This window comes from Pantherophis guttatus, chromosome 5 (assembly GCF_059756535.1).
Source record: "Pantherophis guttatus breed Tessera chromosome 5, ASM5975653v1, whole genome shotgun sequence".
Lineage (NCBI taxonomy): Eukaryota > Metazoa > Chordata > Lepidosauria > Squamata > Colubridae > Pantherophis > Pantherophis guttatus.
Window position 1 is genome coordinate 59,870,634 of NC_142067.1, and position 21,963 is coordinate 59,892,596.

The 21,963-nt window shown below is 43.2% G+C and overlaps 1 long non-coding RNA gene across 2 annotated transcripts in view; it reads left to right on the plus strand.

The window, feature by feature from the left end:
* Positions 1-19,542, plus strand: part of LOC132712475 (uncharacterized) — a 76,892-nt gene extending 57,350 nt beyond the window's left edge. The window contains exons 2-6 of one of the 2 annotated variants that reach the window (XR_015734487.1): positions 5,767-5,857; positions 6,319-6,384; positions 10,818-11,168; positions 12,119-12,184; positions 19,016-19,542. This is a non-coding gene — a long non-coding RNA (uncharacterized LOC132712475). The remainder of the gene's footprint in view (positions 1-5,766; positions 5,858-6,318; positions 6,385-10,817; positions 11,169-12,118; positions 12,185-19,015) is intronic. The other variant, XR_009623128.2, reaches the window with a different exon arrangement.
* The last annotated feature ends 2,421 nt before the right edge of the window (positions 19,543-21,963 follow it).

A 21,963-nucleotide genomic window follows, 5' to 3' on the forward strand; every position in this document is an offset into this window, starting at 1 on the left:
TTCTATAACTGCAGCGTCAGTCTTGTACTTCCTGGTTTATAAATTGTGTATACAGCCATGGGTTCATCATTGAGATGGATATCTTGGTATGATTTTATTATATATTTAGCAGTGATAGAAAATATGACGTAGATGTTAAAGAAGAGGGGAAAGAGCTTTGAAACCTGTAACATAACAAGGCGATGAGGACAAACTCACTTCCCCCCACCAACATTGATTTGGGCCAGATATAAGGGAAAAATAAGAACCACTTTAAAACAATGCCTTCAAATTTAAACAATGCCTGTAGGGGGTCCAAAAGGATACCATAATTGATGACATCAAAGACTACTGAGAGAGTACTAGGATGGATATTCCTAGTACCCCACTCCTTCACAGGTCATCAACAATTTGACTGTCTCAGTCCTGAATCTCAGCCTCAAACCCAACTGAAAGAGGACTTAGATACTGGTAATGAATTTCCTCCAGAGTTGTATGCAACTACAGCTGACCACCTTTTCAAAAACTTTCCCCCAAAAGGGAAGATTGGCGATAGGGTGGCAGTTATTTAAAAATCATAGGTTCAAGACTGGTCTCATGAGGAGAAGGTGTGTCACCATCTCTTTCAAGGCCAAAACACAACCCCTCTCTCAACATAGCCAACACCATAGCATGGACCCAATTACAGATCACCCACCTGTCTATTAACAACAATAAACAAGAAGTGTCTGAACTAACAAAGCAGAAAGCTCTGTTCACTTCCTAGCTATCACTGACTCAAACTCATCCCAGATTGCACCACAAGACTGAGCCCCAGGCCTCTCTGCCAGACCTCTCCATTTGAACTCCAGTGGATCTGAGAAATTTTATCCACCAGATTAATATTCTTCACAGTGGCCCTGTAGATAACCAAATAGCCTATCCCACCCCAGCAGATATCAAATTACTCTAAAAAGTGCCATTAAACTGCTGATAGAAGTAATAAGGATGGAGAAATACTGACATTTCACTGCTATTATTGACACAGAGATATGTCTGTCTGTCTGTCTGTCTGTATGTATGTATATACCTATATATATGTACACACACACACACACACACAATATACAATATAATTAATACAATTGTAGTTGTACTGTAGTTGTATCACATTTGTAACTGATGTTCTACGTTTGTAAATAATACAAACTAATATAAATATAAGGGAGATGTGCGGTTAAAAGGTTTGATATATAAATAAAGAAAGTAAGAAAAAGAAAAGAAAAAGAAAGTAATAAGAAAACAAGCTAAAAGTGCAAAAAAGGGGGGAAAGGAACAAATGTAAAAGAAAGAAAAAAGATACAAAGAAATAGCTTCCAATCTCCTTTATAGCAGTATTAAGTATAATTATTAACTTACCACTTACTCTAATGTTACAGTTGTTCTTTCTATAATCTAACTTATCTAATCATCAAACCATATATCATAGATTCATTTTTTTCTGTTTTATGCAAAAAGTTTATAAGGGATTTCCAGTCAGCAATAAACATAGGTAATGTCTTTTGTCTAATGAAACAAGTCAAATTAGCCATCTTGGCAAGTTCCATCGTCTTCATCAACCATTCCTCCTTAGTGGGTAATGCAAAATCTTTACATCTTCATGCATTTAATAATTTCACTGCAGTTTTCATAGTTGAACAGCCCATATCTTCTGGGGTCGGGAGACCCCAGTGAGCTGAAAAGGCAATCAAAGAATGATCTGCCCATAGCAGTGGACTGATGTTAATGTCCTCTGATACCAGATCACGCTGCAACTGCTCAGGAAAAAAAAAAAAAAAACCAGACCTAATGCACAGCAATCAATATGTGTCAAGCCATTAATGACTTGGGACATGTCCATGATTGCCATGGAGGTCATGAATTCCTGAGCTCTCCCAGATTCAATATCACTAGATAGCAGATTGCAGACTCCCCAAGCACTAATAGCCTTAGCATCTCTATTGCCAGCTGTTAGGAAATAATTATTACCTACCTTGTCGGGTTGGCAATATAAAACCAGCAATATAGCTTTAAGACTGCTGTATTGCATCATACTGTGTCTTGATTGGTTAGCTCTGTAGCCAATGTCCTTAAGAGGGAGCTAGAAACATGGTTTGGTCTCTTTGCTGGTTTTGCTCTCTGATATCTCTGTATGCTACTGTTTGCAAATCCAGAAGAACTGTTTATTGTGAATGACTATGACGACTGGTAAGAAGACTTTGTTATTGGATTATCCCTGGACTGTCATTTTGGCTATCTCCTGCTTTATATGTGTATGACCTGGACTGTTTATTAGACTGTGACTTACTATTTCCTGAAAGTAAACACAACTCAGTGTATCTCTGTGTTGGCTGTGTTTATTCGTAACTACTCTCAATCGCTTTCATGTGCACACCCTTGCTACTCAAGGGTTACTCTGCAAATTCCTTAACATTAGCATAACCCATCAGATTAGACAAGGGTATCACATGGGAACAGGAGATGTGGGTACTACACCAGCAACAATTCCAGCATTCTCTTAGACCCAGCTTCAACCAGAGCACCTCACACCCAGTTATCAATGGAATGGAACTTCTGAAAGCCTGAATTAACTTACTAATGACAACCACCACCTCTGTTCCTCTTCCCTGAGCTAGGAAGTCTGAAATCCAGGTGGGCACAACTCTGTGTAATTTTAGCCTTCCTGTAAAGTTAACTTCATAACCTGGTCTACCTAGTGGTACTGATACAAATCTTGCAAGTCTGATTATGCTGCACCTTCTAGAATAAGACAATGACAAGCCACTTCTGTAATATAGACAAAAAAATTACATGCATACAGTTGTCAGGAGTCAAAGGGTATTTTTACTTTTATAGTTGAGAGAAATCACTCAAAAACATCCCTGAGCAAATTAAATCTGTGTTTAATTTAAACAGAGGTTTTGATTAGCAGGTGGAGGATTTTGAGAAGTACATCTTGTAACTTACTTTTTATTGCTATCTCCATCCAAAGATCAGTGTTAAAAACTTGCCCATTGAAGGCTAATTTTTAAAAAAGAAAAAGCATTCCATATCAACTTTCCTAAGACTCATGTAGGCTAAAGGAAATGGGAGTTGTAAGCCAATGTAGCTGAATGACAGCAGAGGGTGAAAACTGATCACATCCACAAGAGGCCAGAGAGACCATTCTGAAAATGAATGGAAAGAGGAAAATGTAGACAGGAAAACTTATGACATAGTTTCACACTTATTACCAAGGCTAAGTTTCCTTTAGTTCCAAGCTTAGGTTTGCAAGAAACTGATGGAGATAATGTTATTTTTGCAAAGAAAGCAATTTTTAAGAGTTGTGGGTATAAAAGTTCAGTAGGACATTAGGACATTAAAGGTAAAAAGTTGAAGACTGGAAAACAGGAAGAGACTGCTATTCCGATAAGCGAGTCAGCTTGGCCAAGCAGATTAGTTAACAGTTTTAACCACACAGTCAAGTAATATAGTGGAGAAAGTTTGTCTTTCTCCACTATAGGCAAATGTTGCCTCAATTTATTATGCTTATGCTGCAAGGATTGTAAGGAAACAAGAAATATAGGTTAAGAAATTTAAAAAGGGACAAAAGGTAGTATGGAAAAAGGGGAACTGGGCAAAAGGTGGGAAAACAGATTAAGCATGTGGAAATTCATGGAGAAACAGGTGTTCCGGGAAGATTGCAACCCTGTGGTCTTTGTTAAAGGGGACTGCAGGGAGGGATTTGTGGTTTGGGTGGAGGGAATAAAAAATTGAAGAAATGTATTTCTCGGTGTGCCTACCTGTTAGCCACCCACTCTTGCAAGAACGTATTTTACATGCAATAAACTGCTTGTTGCTTCACTTTATGACACTGTCAAATTTCTGACTGGTGAATCTGTTTCTCACAGGTTTTTGTGTTGTTTAGATAAAAAGCATATTGTTTTCAGTGGTTTTGTTTAGTTACTGCAGCAGAAATTTAACTTTTCAGCAACTACATGAATATCAATTCAAGTTTTGAATACAGAAAAATTTGCAAAGTTCATTTTTAATTGAAGATACATAGCTGATCTTTGAGTCAACATTCCTACAAATTAGTTTTCCCACTGCAATATAATATTTTTATATATTATTTTCTAAAGAATCCTTTTGTAATTCAGAATCATTCATTTATGGCAGTTATGTCTTCTCTGTGACAGTAATAACTTTTACATAATGTTTTACATAACACTTTCAGGAAAAAATATCTTTAAAACTTTTGTTAGCAGCCTAACAGATATTCCAAGGCTCCATCCAACATTTCCTTATCTCTTAATGCCCTAGTTTGTACAATAAAGGCATTTTCTTTCTGGCTGATTTTTTGTTTATTTCTTTTGAGGTTTGAATATTATCCCATTGTAGGAGCTGTTCAACATTTAGAAATGGAGAAAAGAACCAATAAAATGTATTACTAATGTTCCCTTTAAGAAATTTTAGAAATAGCTTTGAAAAGGATTGTTATTGTTGACTTCAATAAACTACTATTTAAAAATGCAGGTATGTAAATCAGGTGAATGTGTAATCTTGATTATTTAAATATGGTTTCCTCTATTCAGCTTTTCTGAATTAAATTAGGAGTTGCTGACATTAGCATATGCAGCATCTTGCTGCTGTCATCAGAATGTAAAAATCTGTGTTACACTACAAGCTTCCCTCTTTTGTGATATGCATGCAATACTATGATGAACTTACAAAAGGGGCAGGGCTTCCTTCTAGTCTTGCTTGTACCCAATGCTGCTTTTGCTACTCTGACACATTGCATACTCCCACTTTGCCACACCAGCAGATGTCACTGATCTTTAAGCCAGACTGAATTCCTGATGAATTTGGGACAAATATTTACTATCTTGACCTTTTTCCAGCAAAAAACTGTAAATCATCCAAATACTTTCTGTGATCTCTTTGAGCTTATTGGCGTATCTTAATCATTTTCTTTCTCTCCCTACCTCTCTCAATTTTGCCAAGCTTAGCTGTTTTTCCTACTCCATCATCCACTCATGCAGCATATTCAAAGTATGGAAGCTTCTGCTTGCTAATCAACACCTCAAGAAAGCAATCAGGATTTATTTGATTCTTCTTGCAGTCTGTGGGACTCTACTGCCTTTTAAAGCAATATGATTGAAAAAAGCTGCTTTAACTAATTTCATCTTGGTTGACATTGAAATGTCCTTCTCTTTCAAGAACTAAGTATGTAATTGTTTATTTTCAAGGATTAATTATTTCTTTACTCATCTGGCATGCCGTTCATCTATTTTTCTTGAGCCAACGCAAATAAATCTATCACCTCCTCTTTTACACTGTCAACTATCACTATGTAATACGGTTGACATTTTTTTAGTCTTATTAATCCAGAGTTTTAATTTCCAATTTTTAGTTTCATATAACTAAATTCTTCTAATTTTGCATTCTTTTCAGTTAATAAAGTGGTTTCATCTGCCTGTCTCAAATGATTGATGATTGATGATAATGGGGGGGGGAGGTGGCAGGATGAGAAATGGGTAATGATGTCATCATGCAAATGCTGTGATTTGTGGATTTCCACCATTCATTGTGATACAATTATGCAATTGCAATATTTGCATAATACATTTGCATAATGATCTCACTGCACATGTGTCATCATTTTAGGTTTGCAGTTTATTATGATGTGATGGCTGCCTATACTCTTCTTTGTATGATTTTAAGCAAAATTTCCCTTTTTGCAATAGCTGAGTAATTTGTACTTTCTCTTGCATCTCTCTTTTTCAATAGGGATGTACTGGTATTTTCTAGTTTCTGGAATTTTGTGTTGGTAAACAGCCAATAATTATCTCTCCTATTGCATCTTCAAACATTTCACAAGGTATTTCACCTGTGCTTTCTTATTTAATAGTTGGACTCTTGCCTGCCATTTTTCGCTTTCCAGCATGACTCCTGAATGTATAGTGTACATACTTTCTTTCTACAATGTTATTATTATTTTATAGTCCTATTTATAAGAATTGTTTGGGACTTTCATCTTTCATCTTTCCCTGACTACCACAACCACCTGATTTAAAATATTTGGATTTTTTTTCTTTGCTTTGACTTTTTACAATGTCTTTTATCTCTTCCCATAATTTCTCAGGTTCTTTTCCATATATGAAATGTAATGTGCAGTATGTTGTATACATTAAATCTTGATAGCACACCCAATGTCTCATTTTCTAAATTTCACCATAATGTTAATGTTAACAGTGTTCGAGGATCGTGCCCAATAACTCCATAGACAGGTTCTCATTAAATCAATTACTGTTTATTAATTATACATCTTATCTGTTACAGGTACAAGTCTGGAACTGAGGCAGGACCGCATGGCTGACCCTTAAGTACCCCCAGGGCGTGGCTAAGGTAAGGAGGGGTTATTGGGTTAGGGTGGACCTTGGGGGCTGGCTTGTCCAGCCCCCCTGCTTCTAGCTCTGGGTCAGAGGCAAGGCATTTATTCATGACAAAACCCCCTCTAAATGCCTAGCCGAGATATTTTTGTGTGGTGTGTACCTGAGGTGTCCTTTTCAGGAGGACGCCTAATTTTGATGTGAGATATGTGTGCTGTTTATTTTGCAATGGCTTTGTTAGGATGTCTGCTGTTTGTTCTTCCGTGTCACAGTGTATAACTTTCACAAATCCTATGTTCGCGAACTGCCTAACGTGCTTGTACTTTATATCGATATGCCTCGACCTTTGACCCACCGCTTCAGCCTTAGATATTTCCATGGCAGCTTTATTGTCCTCGTGCATGATGATGGGGTAGTTCGGTTCGGCCCATATGTCAGCGAGCAGGTCATCAAACCAGACCAGGTTGTTGGCGGCTTTTGACAAACAGATATATTCGGCCTCCGTGGTGGATGTAGCTACCAAGTCTTGCTTGCCTGTATACCAATGAACTGGGCTGTTGTTTAGAAAGAATATGTAACCCGAAGTGCTCTTTCTGCACTTCACATCCCCAGCCCAGTCAGCATCTGCATAGCACGTGAGTGTGGGTGTTGTGGTGTTCTCGGGCTCTAATGATAGGCAAGCCTCGGAAGTTTGCTTTAGATACCTTAATACCCTTTTGATGGCCTCCCAGTGGTACACAGTAGGCTTACCCACATGTCTTGACAGTAAGTTAACTGGCAGAGCGATGTCTGGCCTGGTCCAGTTCGCAATGTATAGTAGGGAGCCTATGGTGGATCTGTATAATGTGTTGTCCTTGAACGCCTCAGCCTCATTATACATGTCCTTCAAGAAATCTGGTTGCATTGGCGTTTCACACCCCTTGGCACTTGTCATGTTGCATTTATGTATTAATTCCAAAATTTTATCCTTCTGTGACAGTTGGAAACCCTTGCCTGTTTTCGTGATTTGCACCCCCAAGTATTTGTCTACCTTGCCCAGTATTTTTAGTGTAAAATGTTTTCCCAGCTCATTGGCGAAGTTATTACATTTGCTAGCTTGATCACCGATATACAATATATCGTCTACGTATATCAAAACATATTTGAGGGAACTGTCTGACTTCTTGGTGAAGAAGCAGTTGTCGGCTGAAGTGGCTGAGAATCCCATGGATTTCAATGTCTTGGATAGGCACTCATACCAACGTTTCCCTGATTGTTTGAGTCCATACAAGCTTCGGTTTAAGATCCAGGTTTCTCCCTTTTTGGTGCTTTGGCTAGGTGGCGCTCTCACGTATATCTCTTTGTCGAGCTCAGCGTGCAGGTAAGCGGTTTGCACGTCGAATTGGTGCACTTCTAACCCTAGCAGTGATGCGATTACTAGCGCACACTTCACACTCTCGGCCCTGACTGTGGGAGAGTACGTTTCCGTGTAGTCATCAGGGTATTTCTGGGCGAACCCCTGTGCCACCAGCCTAGCTTTGTAGAGCGCTTTGTTTCCCTCTAGAGTTTTGACCTTGTAGACCCACCTAGTGCCTATGGTCGTCTTTCCTATTGGGACTTTAGAGGGAGTGTATACATTTAGTTCCCTCAGGCTGTCCATTTCCCTTTCCATGGCTTGTTCCCATTTCTCTCTCTCCTCATCCGGTAACCCCAGTACGTCCTCATATGTGTTGGGGGTTAGTTGGTTAGTGTGTAGGGATAGTATGTAGTCCCCTAACCTTTCTGGCCTTTTGCCCCTGTTTGCCCTGACTGGTCTGTCAGGAGGTGTCTCTGTGTCATGCATGTACCTAGCCTCTCTCTCGGTGAGTGAGTCCACTTTGATGTGCGGGTGGTTTTCCTTCCATCCCTTCACTGGTATTTCCTGTCCTTTGGGTTTGTTCTTTCCCTGTTCAGTGCCCCTTCCTGCTTGGTGTTTTATTTCCCTTTGATCATCCCCTGGTCCGTCCTTGTTAAGGGACACCTCGTTGAGGTGTATTTTGGACCAGTTAGCATTTTCGTGAAAAACAGCTGTTCGTGATATTACGAAATTGTTGCTGTTGTCTATGAACCTGTATCCCTTCGTCCCCGGTTCATAGCCCATAAACCTCAGCCTCCTGGATACCCTGTCTCCCTTACGTCTGAGTTGTTTGGGGATGTGCACATCTGCTGTGACCCCGAATATGTGTAAGTGTGACACCTGTGGTTTCCTTTGGTACATTAACTCGTATGGAGTTTTATTCAGTACGCTGGACCATAGCCTATTTAAAGTATAATTCGAATAAATGAGTGCTTCGGACCAGAAGTGCTGCCCTAGGCCGGCATCCTCTAGCGCGCACCTCATCATGGTCTGTAGCGTTCCGTTTTTTCGTTCTACCACGCCATTTTGAAAGGCGGAAAACGGAGAAGTTGTGTAATGGACCATCCCACGTGCCTTCAGCCATCGCGAGAAGTCGCTTGATAAGAATTCAGACCCCCGGTCTGTCATTATTTGCCTGATTTTGGTGTTGTGCTGTGTCTCCACCCTCGCATAGAATTCCTTAATTTTTTGGAATACCTCATTCTTGTGTTTTAGGGTGTACACGAAGCCATAGCGGCTGAAATCATCCACTATGGTCAGGAAGTATCTTTTCCTGTACTTGATGGAGGGCCTTAGTGGCCCCACTAGATCCATATGTACGAGTTGAAAGATCGAATTAGTTGTGCGTACTGACTTCTTGGGTCTTGGTTTGGTTTTTAATTTGGAGCCCTTACAAATAGAACACTCGAGATAGTTCTCACAATCCTTTATTTTTATACCTTCAGAGCATTCCAACATTTTCTGCACCACGGGAAAACTAATGTGTCCTAGTTTTCTGTGTAATAGGTGGGCACAGTTGTCATGCATCGGTTTTCCTATCGCTGGTTTCTCCTTCCTGGGTGCCCCCTGCTCACTGGGGTCATCGGTGGTGTGTGTGTGCTTAACCCCCTCTACTTCCCTACTTGTGTTGTCTGTGCTATTGGGTCTAACCCCTCGGTGATTGTTTACTTCTGGCTGTTTGTCCTTGGTTGGGTGGAAGAATGGTAGTTCCCCGCTGACTACTACTTTCCCTATCCTTTTACCCCCTCTAGTTACCTGTGCCTTTCCTTCTTTGAAAGTCACCTCGACATTGTTATCCTTGCTCAGTTTTAGGGTGGCAAGGATATTATATGGTATATTTGGCACTAGAAGTACTCCCTGTACCACACCTATTCCTGGCACGTATGCGTTACCTTTGCCTGTTACTTGTACGTTATTCTGGTTAGCCACTTTTACTACAAAGCTTTCTCCTGTGAAAGAGGTTAGTAGATTGCGGTCATGTGTGGTGTGGTTTGTGGCTCCTGAGTCCAGTAGCCATGTGCCTTCCTCCTTGTCCTGGCCTATGTGTCGTTCTTGATCCCCTATGCCATGCAGTGATCCGGTGTGGCTCTCCCTGGAACTGTCCCTGTGGTCTCTCCTGTCCCTAGGGCTAGGGGAATCCCTACGCCTGTGTCTGACCTCTGGTGAGCGCCCGCTGGTATGTCTTGTCCTTTGCTCTGGCCTATCTCTTCTATGTATCCTGTCTCCTGTATTTTTAGAGCAGTCCCTTTTGTAATGGTTTCTTGACCCACATATATAACACTCTGTGTTGCTGTGGCTCCTGCCCTGTGGCTCAACCTTCCTGCTGGGTCTTTGCTCCCTGCGGCTTAGAGAGCGGTCCTTTCTGATGCTATCTTCTGATATTAGTTTGCTTGTTAGTAAGTCTAGTGAGAGTCTCCCTGTCCCTAGATTGTCTATCTGCGTAATGAAGGTGTCCCAACTGGGGTCTAGGGAGTTCACTATGATACTTATCATGGTCCTCTCGCTTATGACCTCCCCCCTTTGTGTCAGCTGGGCCCTAGTATTATTTAGGGATAGTAAATGCTCGCTCATTGGGGTCCCTGCCTTGAGTTTGGTGGCATAAAATTCCCTGGACAGCCTGGTGGTGCTGGCAATGCTTTGGCAGTAAAATAATTTGTGCATTCTCTGTATTATTTCTAGAGCAGTCAGGTGGTGGCTAATGCTGGGGTAAATGCTGGGGGTAATACTGGCAATGACAATACAGTAAGCTTTGTGATGGATGCAATCCAATTCAAAAGTCCAGGGTTTTTCTGGGGGGTCTGTAACCATAGACAATAGGTCTTCCTTAAGCAGGGTGGCCTGGAGCTGCTGATTCCAGTCCAGGAAATTCTCCCCATCTAGCCTCAGTTTGGGAAAGTCACTGGGCAAAGTCCCTGAATTGTAAGTTAAATTACTTACATTATGTCGCTGTCCATGGTTCCTCATGTAAGGATACTCGCAATAAGGCAGAGGAACGACTGTGGCAAGTCTGAACTAACTTGTCTCTATGTGTCTGCGTCGGTGTAGCTCTATGTCCTGTTCCGTTTCTCTTACAGGGGCGTGCTGCGCATGCGTGAGGTTCATTTCTCCCCAGTCGTCGTGGAGTGAGGAGCTCGTCCATGCTGCTCCCGGGTGAAGGCCCCAATCTTCCGGATGGGCCTTCAGTTCCTCTCCGGTCGGCCTTGTCTGCTCGGGATCGTCGTGGATCGTCGCCTGGAGTCTCGGGAAGTGGTGAGGATTGCCGGTAGACGCTGGGAGTCCCGCTGGGGCCGCGAATGGTCCCGGATGGCCAGGTCTCGTGCGGATGCCGCCTGTGGGTGTCGGGCCGAGCCCCCTGCCCGCCGATGGACGTCCCCTGCCTGCGGATGGCCTCGCGGTCCATGGATCTGGTCCCGGTCGTCGGTCCGGTGAGTAATCCCATCGCCCTTGGTGTCCCGTTTTAGTGGGTAGGCTCCTTAGGGGCTCTGGGTGTTCCTGGGTCCACGCGATGGTGGCTAGCTTCCCAGGGTGGGCGTCGGTGCCAGCCCTCCTCGCGCTGGGGTCCCCTTTGCTTTTGGGCCTGGCACCGGGGTGTATGGTCGGTATTTTCACCTTGTCCCCTAGGGCCGCGGCTATTAGTTCGATGGCCTTATTGACCTCAGGCTCGGTAGGCGAGTCTGTAGGTTTGGGTTTTGGGCTTTTGTGTTTTTTATAGTATTTTTGGTCAGTTGTTTTTGAGTAGGCCCCGATTCCTGCCATGGGATTTAAATCTCGGGAGTCTATTGGTGGATGGTCAGCCATTTTTGATGACGCCGCCTCCCAAGATGGCCACCGTAAAAAGGGCGCGAAGTCTCCTTCGGCCTTTGTGGTAGGTTTTTGGTGGGGGAAATCTTTCCTTACCGGGTCTTCTTCGCTGTAATCGGATTCGTCTTCATCTTCCTCACTCGCTGCTTCGCAGCCTTTGATCAGGCTTCGGAGTTCCGCGATGAGGTCGTTGTTGCTTTGCGACGAATCTATCAGCTCGAGGAGTTTTCCTTTTAGGTCGTGCATCTCTTCTTTTGAGGTTTCGTGTTTCGTCCGCCCCTCGTTGCTTCTGGCCGGGGTGGATGGGTGGTGGAGTAGGCCGCTCGTCTCGGGTGCCTCTCCTTGTGTGGTTTCGGTTTGGGCAGATCGTTCTGCCATCTTCTTGGTGAATGCTCTGGTATTCACCCTGTCTGTTGTGGTCCTTTGCATGCTGTGGAGTATTAGGATTGGGCTATCCAACCATCCTCTGCTATCATATTGTTAACAGTGTTCAAGGATCGTGCCCAATAACTCCATAGGCAGGTTCTCATTAAATCAATTACTGTTTATTAATTATACATCTTATCTGTTACAGGTACAAGTCTGGAACTGAGGCAGGACCGCATGGCTGACCCTTAAGTACCCCCAGGGCGTGGCTAAGGTAAGGAGGGGTTATTGGGTTAGGGTGGACCTTGGGGGCTGGCTTGTCCAGCCCCCCTGCTTCTAGCTCTGGGTCAGAGGCAAGGCATTTATTCATGACAGTTAACTCTAATAATCCATGGTTTGCTACATTTCCTACAGTTTAAAGTATTGTGAATAACTTTTTTCCATCTTGTGTTTCCTTATGCTTATATGCAAAAGTTAGCCATCCCTGGTTGTATTGTGTGTTTCAGGGAATCTCTAAAGCAGGGGTATCAAACTCATGTCATGGCGGCATCACATGATGTATCAGGACTTTTTTCCCCTTCGCTAAACTGGGCGTGGGCATGGCCAGCACGTGATGCATCCTGCCCATGGGCCGGGAAGTTGACAACCCTGCTCTAAAGAAACAGAGACTGATAAAGTTTAAATGGACAAAATTAAATACAACACATTTTCACAAATGTGATTTTTCAGTAATATTCACATTTGGAAACTATTCCAAAAACTTTATCTTTCTTCATGGCTGATCTGAAGGTATGTTTTAGATGGTTGTGGAAATATTTAGCATCATTTTTTTCAGATTATGGACTTAAACTTCTAGGATATGTTTATATTTAGCTGAATCCATTCTTCTTTCTACCCTCCAATATTTCTTATACTACGCATGACTACAAAATCCCAAAACATAATACTGTAAAGGCATCTTTGTAATTAACAGCACTTTCCTGAAGGTCATTAGGGTTGGGGCCAACTGTATTCCCACTGAAACAAACAAAACGTTAAAATGTTATGATATTTATGTCGTTACTTACCAAGCACATCTAAATTATATTAAAGTAACCAAAATATCTTTACAATTCCCAAGGCATGTCACAACTTTTGAGAACCCCTAATGTAATGATGATGGGCATTACATCAATACTGTGGGTGGGAGGGGCAGATATGGCGGGAGCAGGGGGCCATATCGTATTGTGGGAGTACGCACTCACTGTCTTCGAGCAGTGGCGCGCTCCGGCCCCTAATGCTCCTCTCGTTCCCTGGGTTGCACAGATCCTCAGGGCCTGGGCCTTCAGCTGATGTTATGCAATGCCAGGTCCATGGTAAATAAAGCCCCCCTCATTTACGATCTTGTTCAGGAGGGGGGAGCGGACCTGGCAGGTATTACGGAGACCTGGTTAGGCCAGGAGGGGGGGTCCCCCTCGTCGAAATGTGCCCACCTGGTTTTCACGCATTTCATCAGCCGAGGTCACAGGGGAGGGGCAGGGGGTGGCAGTTGTCATTAAAGAAGGTCTTGGTCCGAGGGAGGCCACTGTTCCTCAGACTGATGGATGTGAGTTCCTCCTTGTGAAATGGGGTCATGGGGTTCAGATGGGCTTGCTGATCATGTACCTGGCTCCCTGCCACGTGGCGGTGGCCCTGCCCGAGCTGCTCAACATTATAGCCGCAGTGGCGGTTGATACCCCCAGGCTTATGGTCATGGGGGATTTTAACCTGCCATCCGTCGGTGAGGCGTCTGAGGCAGTCCGGGAGTTCATGGCTTCCATGACGGCTATGGACCTGACCCAGTTAGTTCATGGCCCTACTCACACGGGGGGAAACACACTGGACCTGGTTTTTGTCTCTGGTCAGTGGTTGAGTGATCTTGAGATAGGGGATATAGTGATTGAGCCCTTGTCATGGTCGGATCACTCCCTCCTTCGCTTTGACCTTCGAACCGCCACACCCTGCCGCAGGGAGGCAGAACCAATGAGGTGGTTATGCCCTAGGAGCCTGATGGATCCGGATAGGTTCCAGACGGAGTTTGGGCCATTCCCTGATACTCTGGCTCACGACTCGACTGAAGACCTAGTGGCTGCCTGGGATAGGGCAGCCGCTGGAGCTTTGGACCGGGTCATGCTTTTGTGGCCTCTGACCCAGCACCGGTCTCACCTGGCTACTTGGTTCACTGAGGAGCTGAGGGAGATGAAGCACCAGAAAAGTCATCTGGAGAGCAGTTGGAGGGCCAGCCTTTCTGAATCCGACCGAACACTGGTAAGGTCTCATATTAAGACCTACCTAGTGGTGATAAAAGCGGCAAAATGTAATTATTTTTCCACTCCTATTGCATCATCAGATACTCTCCCAGCCGCCCTGTTTAGGGTGACCCATTCCCTGCTCAACCTGGGAGCGCGGGAGGACCCCTTGGAGGGCAGGGCCAAGGATTTTGTACAGTATCTGTATGACAAAATCACTCAGATTCGGGAAGACTTGGACTCTGACTGGGTAGATTCAGGAGGGAAGATGGAGGCAGGTCTTGAGAATGTTATCTGGGAAGAGTTTGACCCTGTGACTCCCGAAGACATGGACAGGATTCTGGGTAGACAGCGCAGCCACATGTTTATTGGACCCATGTCCCTCCTGGTTGGTGCTGGCTTCTCGGGAGGTTACACGAGGCTGGCTCCATGGGATTATTAATGCTTCATTGAGTGAGGGTGACTTTCCCGCCACCTTGAAAGAGGTGCTTTGTGGCAAAGGTTGTTGAGAGTGTGGTGGCGCAACAGCTTCCCCAGTACCTGGATGAAACGGTTTATCTAGATCCATTCCAGTCGGGCTTCAGGCCTGGGTACAGCACGGAAACGGCATTGGTCACGTTGGTTGATGATCTCTGGAGGGCTCGGGACAGGGGTTGTTCCTCTGTCCTGGTCCTATTAGAACTCTCAGTGGCTTTTGATACCATTGACCATGGTATCATGCTGTGCCAGCTGGAAGAGTTGGGGGTGGGGGCACCGTGTTGCAGTGGTTCTCTTACTTTCTCTCTGACCAGTTGCAGTCTGTGTTGGCAGGGGGGCAGAAGTCGACCCTGAGGCGCCTTCTATGTGGGGTGCCACAGGGGTCGGTCCTCTCACCCCTTCTGTCCAACATTTATGTGAAGCCACTGGGTGAGATCATCCGTGGTTTCGGGGTGAAGTACCATCAGTACGCTGATGACACTCAGCTGTACATCTCCACCCTGGACCACCCCAATGATTCCCTTGAAGTGATGTCCCAGTGCCTGGAGGCCGTGCAGATCTGGATGGGGAGAAACAGACTCAGGCTCAACCCATCCAAGACCGAGTGGCTGTGGTTTCTGGCGTCCCGATATAGTCAGTTGGTGCCATCACTGACTATTGGGGGTGAGTCGTTGGCCCCCACGGAGAGGGCTCGCAACTTGGGTGTTCTCCTGGATTCACGGCTGTCTTTAGAAGGGCATTTGACGGATGTGGCCGGGAGGACTTTCTATCAGGTTCGCCTGATCCGCCAGTTGTGTCCCTTTTTGGATCGGGACTCCTTACGCACGGTCACTCATGCCCTCATCACTTCCCACCTGGACTATTGTAATGCTCTCTACATTGGGGCTCCTCTTGAGGAGCACCCGGAGGCTCCAACTGGTCCAGAATGCAGCTGCGCGGGTGGTTATGGGAGCGATGTGGCGTTCCCATGTAACACCTCTCCTGCGCGAGCTGCACTGGCTCCCGGTGGTCTTCCAAGTGCACTTCAAGGTCTTGTTACCACCTTTAGAGCACTCCATGGCTTAGGACCTGGGTACTTATGAGACCGCCTTCTGCCACCAGTAGCCTCTCACCGGCCAGTACGCTCCCACAGAGGGGGGCTCCTCAGGGTGCCGTCGGCCAAACAGTGTCGACTGGCGGCCCCCAGGGGGAGAGCCTTCTCTGTGGGGGCACCTGCATTTGGAACGAGCTCCCCCTGGAGATATGGAGGATCCCAGATTTATGCACTTTCCGCTGTGCCCTCAAGACCTTTTATTTCAACAGGCTGGCCTGGCCTAACTTCCTTTTAATTGTTAATTTTAAATTTGTTTTAAAACAATAGGGGTGTTTAATCTGTATGGGCCAAATTATTTCATGTGCTTTTACATTGTTTTTTAAATTTTGTATTATGTGTGTTTTATCTTTTGGCTGTTCACCGCCCTGAGTCCTTCGGGAGTAGGGCGGTATATAAATCCAAAATAAAGTAAATAAAGTAAAAAGTTTGGAAATTGAAAGTTGAAAAATTTGACATACCCTAATCCAGGGAGAGCCTGTTCCATAATGGCAGAGAATGCACAAACATCTGCTCCCTGACGAGATTGCAGGAGATATGTGGCAATGCCTTTGAAATCAAACATTTTTTACATTTACCTTGCAGACACAAAAATGTTTTATCAATCCTTCTCACTACTTGCATAAATGTTTCTGCATAGTTACTTACAAAATGGAAATTTGAATTGTAATAGTTACAGCTGTATTAGTCCTTGTTTAACCTAAGAACTCCTCAATGCATTTTAAAAGGAATTTTATAGTGTTCTGAGATACCTAATGAAGTCTGTCTGCTGCAGTTGAGTCATCTTAATGATATCTTAAAGATTAACACCATAGAATAGAATGGTTACAACCTACCTGATGAGAATTTAAAAACTGGGTCAATTGCATTGGGGGGGGGAGAGATCATAACATTGTATGCCATGCATCAAAGTACATTTTGCACATTATGATTAATAAAAATAATTTTTATACAATTATTTCAGAATAAAAAATGAAGAATTTGGTTATGGGCTCATTGGCCCAGGTAGGTAAATCTGATGAGTGTTGGACCCCAACAACCTCTAAGTATTCTCCTACAGTTTTTAGAACTGTTCATATCATTCATGTACAAATGTATCCAACAGAAAAAGAAGTAAGTTCCACATTCCCAGGTAAGTATGTCAGAGAATCTCACAATCGTTTTAGCACTTTTTTACTGTTCTGAATAGAACAGTATGTCCTGACTAGCTGAGTTTTAAAGTGTTCAGCCTTGAGGTACAGAAAAACATTTTTAGAAAGTAAAAATTCATTATTATATTTTCAAAATGAAGCTTCCTTCCACTGTAGGGTATAAGGATTGAAGAGAAAATAGGACTGACTGAGAAGATCTGTACTCTTGGGGTGATCAATAAACATGCATCTTTTTGAATAACTATAGCCCCATGAAATGGTTGAACCATAGCTACTATTTCAGTTAACTGGCTACATGTGCCCTGCAATGTAACATCTAACTTTAAATAAGGAGCTGAAATACACGAGTGTGTTGTTAGGCTAGCAACCCACATAGCCACACTCAGACACATGTTTATAGGCCAAGCATAGTAAGAAGTGTAACATGGTACACTTACATAGTAATATGGCAAGGGACAAGGAAAGCAGAGGAAAGCTAGACCCTACTTACTTGAAGTATGGTTTACTGAATGTGCTCTTCATTGATTTTATGATTGGTTCAAAAGAAAACATATTTTATCTTCTCACTTACCAGTTTATATTCAAGCTCTCCTATTTTCATAAGAGAACACCCCAACTTATTAAAGGTAGGTACATAAGCAGCATGGGGGGGGGGGTTCGTGATGGCTTAGCGGTTAAAGACACTGAGCTTGTCAGATGGAAAGCCAACAGCCCAGGTTCGAGACCCAAGTGCCATGCGACAGGATGAACATCTGTTTCCCTATGTTCAGTTTCAAATGTTAAGTATATGTGCTTTGCTTTCCAACTCTACTTGAAAATCAAAACATGGGACTTAGATCAAAGTTAAAACCAATAGGACATTAATTGGTATAGCTGAGTATTTGGATGAAATTGTTATTCAGTGTACCTTGTTTCTAAGGGAAAAGAAGTTCAAGGGTTAGGGTTAGGGTTGTTATTTATCTATATTCAATTTCTTTCACAGAAAGTCATGGTAGAGTGTTGGCATTTTCATGACATTAAGTTTATTTAAACCTAGAATCAGTCTAATCATACCATGATTATTCACAGCATTAACACTCTAGCAGAATCCTGTTCCTCACCAGATTTCCAGGGCATTAGTGCTGTACAGTGCCAATTATATACAAGACACTAATGAAGATGAATAATAATAAATAATGAGTTAATGAAGACTAGCACCTTTCCTATCCACTAGCACAATTCCAATCCAGTCACCTGATATTTCCCAAGAAGCCTCTAATCTCCAACCAACCATACAGAAATTCAAATTTCACACAGATTATAACTTGCAAAGCAATCTCAACTTCTGAGCCCTTGTGCCAGAAAGCAAGATGAAGCATCTTTTAAAAAGAGAATTTATAAATCAATCTTCCTAAGATACTTCAACAAAAAGTATCTGCAAGATACAAAAGGAGTTCCCAAATTGCACAAATTATTGCCCACACTGCTGCAGTCTGGACCAATTGCAACTTCCAAATAATTTTCAAGGGCAGACCCATAAATAGCACTTTGCACTAATACACACAGACAGTAACTAAGACAGGAATGAGAATGAGAAGGGATTTGGTTCCAGGAAATGTTGCAATGGGCATATTAGACGAATATGGGCAGAGTCCCCTAGTCACAGCTGCCCCCTGATCTCTGAAAAGGAAGTATAGTTCCAGGAAGATCCTCAAATTCTGCATCAACCATGCTTAGGTAAGTGCAACTCCATTCAGAATTAATGAAGGATAATCCATGGGGTCAACAGAGTCAGAAACTCAGTCTGGTCAGAATTAAGTTTAAATCTCTTCCTCTGCATCCAGACACAAGAACCTTCAGGCACTGGGACAAGACTTCAACAGAAGTCTTGGGTCAAATATACAATTGGTTATCATCAGCACATATGATACTTTACTCTTTGCTGATAAATGATCTCACCTAGCAGCTTCATGTAGTTGTAAAGAATGTCAAGCCACAAGTCAAGAATCTCAGTTTTATCTTCTCCCCTTCAACATTCTTATCACATTATAATCTTTAATGAAGATTCCTACATGTGTTCAGTTGGATTCACTCTTTATCACCCTCCAATAATGCTATACGCATCTATTCTGTCCTTTCAGGTGTCTTCTGATCTTGGAAAAATAGGAAGTCACTCAAGATCAACAAACAGGGAAAGCACATAAAGGAGCAATCTGATCTAAGACCCTGAACATTCCACACAGCCTACAGATCTCCAGAAAAAAAATTCAAATTTCCCCATCAGGGTTCATAAGTCACCTAAGCTTTCCATGGGGAGAGCCAGCTGTCAGGCCTGGAAGCCATCTTTTTCATTGGATCTCTTCAGGCCTGCCACATTTACTACTGTGGGAAACTGGGTGGGGGGATTGCATGGACCATTGGTGACATATAGTCATAACAACATTCCTTTCTCAGAAAGTCAAGGACATCTTGGCCTGCACCTGGATGGCTGGAACTGGGAGGCATCTCCAGTTGGGATAGTGCTTTGATTGGAACATGTGATGGACATGTGGGTGTTGGGCAGGGACTTGAACTTTCATTTGGGTGGGGAAAACCTGGAAGCTTTCAGATTCGGGTTTTCACAGATGTGCCAATATAACATCTCTAATAAAATGGAACTTTGAGGAAACTCAAGCCTTGGAGTTTTCTTTCGTTGGGGGTGTTACTTGGAACCCTGACACCAGCACTGGCCAGCTGAAAAGCAATAAGAGTGACATGACCAGGGGATTAATTGTAGCATCCTTTATCTTCATATTTCATCTCAACAGCCTGAAGATATGCCTCCCCACAAGATTTAATGTGTGACCACGAGTATGAGATCCTCAATAATCTGGAATAGACCCATGGTTTCCATGGTGTCCATGAATTCCTGAAGTGAACAGATTCATTGTTACATAAAAGCAGGTTAAAGTCTACAAAAATTAACTTCTTTGGAGACTCCATCACCATCCAGCAACAAAATGAAGCAGCTCAAGCAGGGATGTCGCAAAGCAGCAGGAGTCCAATTGATCCCTAGAACCTAACTTCAACCATAGAGGTTCACATCCAATTATCTGCAGTACAATGCAGATACTTTTCAGATGCCTTTGCAAGTCAGTTCTTGAGAAGTATAATCTCAACGCTACACTGAAAGCATTTCTAGGTAAGAATTTTGTACCAAATGGAAAGCAGCTCAGGCCTTCTCATAACATTAGCAGTGCTTTGTTGCTGAGCTAATCTACTGCTAGTTTTGTAGCAGTGAAGTATGAGAAAGAAAAATGCTACTAAAAATGCTGTTGTATTAAAAACAAATCAAGTTCTCTCTACCTAGAATGTTAGATATAGCAAGATGAAAGTAGAAAATACATCAGATCTCAGGAATATTTGGATGGGAGCGGTGGTGGTATTGGAGTTACTTTTCTTGTATAAAAATATAAAAAATACTTACGTTTTAACATAACATAGAAACATAAGTTAAGAACCTAACACAGATTTCTGGCTAAAGCATATTATCTTCTTATATGGAAATAGAATACTCTTGAAGCAAAGATGTGATGCATTCTATCTGGACTTTTCTTGACTTCAGGTTCCAAACCTGAATTGGAGGCTGTGAGGAACTGCAATTATATGCCTGTTACTTGATCCAAAGCATGCAGACCTCTCCCTGATGTGTAGCAACACTCTGGTATGAGGGGCTGTTCTCAGTTATGAGAATGTGTATTGTAACTGTCAGGCAATGAGAATACATTCCCAACAGTTCCAAATGAATCTTCATACCAGCAGTCACATATTGGATTTAGGAGGAAAAAAGAGAATGGAAGATAAAGAGTTGTAGCAGAAAAGCAATGAACGGGATTTCACATTCACATTTACATTTTGCCAGCTTGCTTATTGAAAACTGTTCTTTCCTGTACCTGGTTTTCTGCGTAAAAGCAGCTGCTGAATTTCAAGATACAATTTTGCAATGGGTAATTTGATTCATAGGCTGAACTGAATAGATAATTGGCCATGATGACAAGCAAAGGTATTCTGAATGGGAAATAAAATAGGGAGGCTCTTTCTATGAAAGCTCATCTAAAAGCATATGATTGTTTAAGTTCTACAGCAGGGGTCCCCAAACTTGGCAGCTTTAAGACTTGTGGGCTTCAACTCCCAGAATTCTCCAGCCAGCATAGCATAGCTGGCTGGCTGGAGAATTCTGGGAGTTGAAGTTCACAAGTCTTAAAGCTGCCAAGTTTGAAGACCTCTGTTCTACAGTCTAGGACAGGGATGTCAAACTCGATTTCATTGAGGGCCACATCAGAGTTGTGTTTGACCTCAGGGGGCGGGGTGGGCATAGCCAGGGTTGGCATGGCCAGCTCAACGTCACTCCTGTTAGGGGCGCCTGTGGTGGCCTGAGGCCTCTGCTAGTGAAAATGGACTGGTGTTTTTGGCTGCTATAGCCTCCTGCAACCCTCTGCCAGTGAAAACAGAGCTTGGGGGGGCATGCGGCCCTTCCGAGCTCTGTTTTCACTGGCAGAAGCACCACAGGCTGATCCTTTTCTGTTTCCAGGGTAGCCCTGCGGGCCATATCTGAACACCCTGTGGGCCGGATCCAGCCCCCGGATCTTGAGTTTGACACCCCTGGTCTAGGAGGAGGAATACATATGAACAAATTGATTCTAGTTGACAGAACAGTAATTCTCCATGTCTTAAGTTACATAAAAAAGAGCAGGTCCACTCTGAGTTTGAGGTGCTCCCTCTAAATATGCACCCTTATAGACTCAAACGCTACTGCTTCCTCCTGTTTCCTTCTCTTCCTTGTTACTGGCAACACATCCTTTTCCTCTTTAATTGTTGTTCTTTCTTCCTCCTCTTCCTCCAATTGCCTCCTTGGTAGTCAGCATTCACAAGAAGTACCATACCAGTCAGTCACCTGCCATTTTAAGAAGAAAATGAAATACTGAACTATAAGCCACAAACTGTGGAAATAATTAAATGCTGTCTGTAGAAATCATAAGAGCCATGGTGGCACAGTGGCACAGTGGTTAGAATGCAGTTTGAGTCTCACCAATTCAATAGCAATAGCATT